Source organism: Camelus bactrianus, chromosome 9 (genome assembly GCF_048773025.1).
Source record: "Camelus bactrianus isolate YW-2024 breed Bactrian camel chromosome 9, ASM4877302v1, whole genome shotgun sequence".
Lineage (NCBI taxonomy): Eukaryota > Metazoa > Chordata > Mammalia > Artiodactyla > Camelidae > Camelus > Camelus bactrianus.
Genome location: NC_133547.1, coordinates 69,286,592 through 69,292,469, shown reverse-complemented (window position 1 = coordinate 69,292,469; position 5,878 = coordinate 69,286,592). Strand labels below are relative to the sequence as shown.

Here is a 5,878-nt window from a genome sequence, read left to right as displayed (position 1 = left end):
CCAATGCGAGTTATTAATGGGTTTTGGGTTTTTTTGTTTTTAATTTTTGTCCTGACTGATGCCCAGGGTGCCCTGAGTTCCGAACTTGTGCTTAGCTTAACCCATTCTTCTTGCCAGTCTAGGACTCTTCTCAGGAAAGTGCCAAACCCCAGGACAACAAGGCACTCATCTCTTCAACACTTGAATGCTTACTGAGAATGTTTCCTGGAGTCTCTGGTACAATGGCCAGCCTCAGTAATGCTGCCTAAGACAGCATAGGACACCTGAGTCTTCACAAGAGGCCCGGGGGAACCAAGTAGCCAGATTGTGGCAGGCGAGGCGGGTGGGAAGACTGACTTAATTGTTAAATGGGCTTTTTCAGATTGTATAAGGTAATAGATAGTCAGCCACTGGGGACAATGAGGAAACCACAGAAAAGCCAAAGATGACCATGAAAAATGCCAGCAATTTCTACTCTCCTGCCAAACACCCCGAACAATTTACTGTAAATCTATAGGTTTTCCCTTATGAGTATATATTAATATATTTTATTTTTTAAAAGTAAGCTCATACGAGGCATATTGTTTTTTACCTGCCTTTTTCACTCACTATAGCATGAGATTTGGGTAAGTAGGAGACTTTCTCTCTATTGCTTGAATTTTTCTGAACATGTGTTATGTGTCCATCATAATAAAACAAGCAAGTAAACAGTACATCTTTAACCCCTTTTCATGTCCACAGATTGTTTTCTACAGCATGCTTTTTGTGGATGCATTCTATGGATCCCCGAAGAATTTTCTCAACCCATGTCAGGACAGTTACAGAGAATATTTTGGAAACATCTATAATTACAGCAAATAGTTCCTGAGGGCTCACACTGCACTGGACTTTATATGCGTCACTGGAATCAATCCTGATTAGAACCCCAGGGGGTAGTTCTCCTGTTTGCACTTCACACCAGAGATGCTCAAGGCTCAGAGAGGTGAAGTAAATTGCTCAAGGTCACACGGTTCAACAGTGGCAGACCCTGAACTCAAACCACCCCTGTTTCTGACCCTAAAACTTCCGATCTCAGTAATTCATTTATTCAATGAACATTTACTGCTGTCAGGGGGCAGTCCAAGGATCCAGCAGGGAATATCACAGAGACCCTCCCTCATGGGGCTCACATTCAAAGGAGACAAGCATCTCAGGCCAAGGGAATAGTCCATGCAAAGATCCTGAGGCTGGACCAAGCCTGGGATGTTTGAGGAACAGAAAGGAGAAGAGCAGGGTGAGAAAGGAGGTGAAAGGGAGAAAGAAAGGGAGTAGGATCAGGCTACAGACTTGGATTTATTCTAAGGCTGACAAGAAATTTTTGAAATATTTTAAAGGATTGGGGGGAGGGTGGCATGATCTATGATATGTAGAATATTTCTCTGGCTTCTGTATGCTTTGCTAAACTACCTTTGCAAACACCCATGATTCTTGCCTTTAGAGAAAGTTCTAAATGTGGAATCAAAGTGGTACGACCAGCCCACAAGGTGGGCTTTTATTACATACTGACAAATTACCCCCCAGAAGGAAAGTAGCACCTGTTCCCACCCCTCCCGCGGCAGCTGAGTGCCCATCCCCCACCCCTCACACACCAGGAATGAGACCAGCTTTATCAGCATGGCTGGCGGAAGCAGTATTGTTTTGTTGGTTTTACCTGCAGTCCTTTGATTGCTATCAAGCTCAAACATTTTTTCATGTTAGTTGTTAACCCTTTAGGGTTTTTTTTAAGGGGAGGGGAGGATGGCCTGCTTATGCCCATTGCCCAGTTTTCTTTTGGGGTGTTTCTTATTGATTTGTGGGAACTTTTTGTAGTGTGAGGAAATTGGCCCTTTGTCAATCAATGAGTTTTACAGCTAGAAGGTTCTTAGCCCAAGCTCCTCGTGTACAAATGGGTAAACTGAGGCCTGGACAAGACTGGGTACTGGTTCTAGTCAGTGCTTTCAGCACACTGGTTCTGGGAGGATGCCTCTGCCAGCTTTGTTCATTGCCTAGAGAGACCTCCCCTCCTGCTGGCCCCTCCTGGTGTCTATCGGGTTCTTTCCCTGTCCCCACCCCAACTCCCCACCAAAGCCTCTTACTGGGTTCCTAGCAGAGAGGAAGACATTCTGCAGACAACTGGCCCTATGTGCAGATGATGTCACCAATGGGAGAATGGGTCCCAGAGACCAGAGCTTAGCTTCCTGGGCAGGGTGGAGGTGAGGGAGTGGTGCCCTTGTCCTCTCCTTGTCCCCAGATAATAGGAGGAGCCAAAGAATTTGATTGGGAGACTTGCTGTATACACACCCTGCACCAGCAATCTGCTCTGGGCAATGCAGGACTTTAGGAGCATAAAATACGAAAGGGGCCTCAGAGAAGGGACAGTGGGGTGAATCAGAAAAAGTCCTAGGTCAGGACTCAGAAATCCCAGGTCGGAGATCAGCTCGGTCCAGGCAACTCATTTGAGTCCTCAGCCTTTGCCATAAAATGGGGATTGTTTTCAGAGCTGGTGCTAAGAATCAGTGAAATTATGGACTTAAATATGTGCAGACCTGAGGCTGGGTTTACTGTAGTGGCATCAGTGCTTTTGCCTGCCCAGTACTGATCTTCTTGTCTCTTGACTAAACACCTTGACTTTCCTCTAGGGAGCCACCCCTCTCCCACGCTGAGTTCATGAGCTGCAGAAAGGCTGCCCCGTCCCCCGGCTCCAAGGACAGGTGAGACCCAGGTGGAGGCAGTCCCCTATTCCTTCCTCCGTCTCTACCAGGTATGGGCAATGTCCAAGTCATCTCCAGCCTTTGTTCACACATGGAACTACCTGCGTGAAAATAAGCAGCAGCACACAGGGAACAGAAACACAAGACAGAAAGATAGCATTGTTTGAGCCCCTGGATATAGCCAGACCTGATGGTGGTCCCCCTTACTCTTGTGAAAGCTAATAAATACTCTCTTTGGTCAATCCAGTTTGAGTTGGAATTTCCGTGATTTGTAACTCAAAAAATACAACCTAACACTATTGTCACTTAATTCAGTCTTCCATTGCCAAAGTCTGGGCCTCAATGAGAATAGACTTTTCCCAGGTCACATATGACTTGGCTAGAGAGTGAGAGAGAGCTCTGGAAGCCTGGACACATCATCTGCATCCACATCACCCTGTTCACCAGGGTCAGGAGCCCCAGTCACTCTCCCTCACCTCCCTGTGAATTTACAAGTCAAGAAAAGACTTTATAACATGTGATCTTGTTCTTTTTCATAAACAAATCCAGCAGAGTTTGTGTGGTGGTGTAGGTCAGCAGTGGTGCCCCACCGGGCTCATCTTGTGCCTCTACTTGCCCTGTAGAGTCCAGTGGTCCTGACCGCACCTCTGTAAGTCAGTAGGACTACATTTTGTTTGGCCTATGAATTCTGAGTGAATTCTGAATCCTGCCAGGGCTTGAATTGATACAGCTGGAGAGGAAGTGAAATTCCCAGATCCCTGGAAATGTGTGTTGTCTATTTTAATACTTGCATCCATATTGCCCTTCCAGGTCGCATGAGAGCTTGCCTTACCAGGCCACTGAACAGCCTTGCAGAGAGATGGGGACACGGTGCTCCCTCCACGGGTCTGGGCACCTGCCCCTGAGGTGCAACCTCCAGTTCTGGAGTGAGTGTCTTGGCTGATGAACAATTACACACTGGGGCACCCAGGGCCACCTCTGTCTGGACACATGGCCAGGAGAACATGAGGGGCCCAGATCCCCCTAGTCACTACTGGCCACTGCCAATTTAGACCAGCCTGGGGCACCTTCCCCCATTCTGCTCAGAGGCAGGACAGAAACCTGACAAGCATGTTTTCACCAACCTGAGAGTTTCGGCCCCTCTTTGGGGACTGTTTGTGTTTCGGGTCACACTGTTTGCAGCTCCCGCCCCCTTCTTTTCTTTGCCAAAGTGACATTCCCTGGGCTGCCAGGCCTCCAGGAAGCTGGCAGTTCCTGCCCTGAGCTGCCCAGTGGGAATCTCCTTTTCCTATTCCAGGCACTTCCATGTCCTCTGTTACATTTCATTCTCTCATCCTAGTCCAGCAAATGGGAGGTAAAGCCTCCACCTTACATACATAGAGCTGACCAGCAAGGGAGGGCAGCCTGCCCAAGATCACACAGCAAGTTAGGGGCTGAGATAAGGTTAAAACTGATCCCCAGTCCAGTATCCACTCCCCACCCCCCACCCAACCCCCCAAATCCAAACTTAACCAGACAGGGATCAGGTCTAGTAACAGTCCTGCCTCTCCTGTTCATTCCTTCATTCAACAAATACTGAAACTTTCCCAGGCAAGGACTGCAAAGGGTTGGCCCTGGACCAAATCCCACCTACCTCCTGTTTTTGTAAATAAAGTTTTGTTGGAACACAGCCATTCCCATCCATCTGTGTATGTCTATGGCTGCTTTCTGCTACAGGCAGACTTCAGGTGCAACAGAGCCAGACCATCTGGGCCCCAAGCTTAATATATTTGCTATGTAGCCCTTTACAGAAAGTGTCCCCAGGGCAACATTATGACTTTCTAGGCACTTCTGCACCTTCATGAACCCCTTCCTTGTAAATGTGTGTGTGTGTGTGTGTGTGTGTGTGTGTGTGTGTGTGTGTGTGTGTGTGTGTATACAAAATCAAATCCCCCTGGAACCAAATTTCCTTACTGAGTTTATAATTAATCTTTCTCTTTCTCTCTCTCTTTCTTTTTGGTGGGGGGAGGTAATTAGGTTTATTTATTTATTTTTAATTAAAAAAATTTTTTTTAATGGAGGTACTGGGGATCAAACCCAGGACCTTATGCATATTAAGCACACACTCTTACCACTGAGCTACACCCTCCCTCTATGGTTAATCTCTTTATCCACAATGTTATTCCCGTCTGTCTCCTCTGATCTCAATCCCTTTCTTGTCCCCTCTGATCTCAATCCTGCGCTAACTGAACCCTAATCACCAGAGTCAGATGACTAAGATTGCTGTTGTCAATAACATCATTAATGTACTAAAATTGATATTATTAGATAACGTACAAACTCAGGTTGTTTCTCCAAAACAAGATGAGCTCACAGACCCCTAAGCCATGGACCACCTCGCCAGAGAATTGTAAACCAGAGACATCCTGACTCCCTAAACCACGATTAAGAAATGTCAGCAGACGGATGATTAGTCCCAGTTCTTTTGTTCTTTGCCTTTAAAACACTCCTAATTCAAAGACCAAGGTGGAGTGGCTCTGAGGCTTGTCGCCCACTCCCTGGCTTGGTGCCCTGCAAATGAACCCTTACTTTGCTGCAAATACACACTGCCAGTTTGTCTTTTTGCACTGCGAGCACATGAGCCCTTGCTCAGTTACATATACATACATATATGTATTTATTTATTTAATGATTGTGCTGGTACAAGACAAATACAATCCAGGCTGGATTGTATCCTTTTCCTACTGTTTTAAATCAATTCCAACATTTCTGTGAGCCTCTAGAACTTGTGGACTCTAGGCACTGCACCAGACATGCCTCACAGAGATGTCAGCCCTGAGTTGGCCACAGGTGGGTCCCACATTGCTGAGAGCAGAACCCCAAAAAGGAGACATCCCAATATTTAGCCCTCACTTTGGTTCTTACCCCAACAGGAGAGGCTGCAGGGGGAAGTTTTGACCGCTTTGAAAGGAACCATTCAGGGTTCAAAGTGACAGCATACATTTCTTAGAATGAAAATTTTCATTCCCTCTCAAATTCCTATATTTTGTATTTCTCAATTTTTAATTAGTAGTTTCGGGGATAAATAATAGATGCACATAGGTTTAAAAATATTTAGAATGCCTCAAATGATTTGCAAGAGTCTCAAGCTCCCTTCTGCTTCTGCACCCCAACCCCCTTCCTAACACTGT

At 46.3% G+C, this 5,878-nt stretch overlaps 1 non-coding gene across 1 annotated transcript; it reads right to left on the bottom strand.

Moving 5' to 3' along the window:
* Positions 1-4,763: 4,763 nt before the first annotated feature.
* Positions 4,764-4,837, bottom strand: TRNAI-AAU (transfer RNA isoleucine (anticodon AAU)). Its single transcript has one exon. It is a non-coding gene; the product is annotated as a tRNA-Ile (tRNA).
* Positions 4,838-5,878: the final 1,041 nt, after the last annotated feature.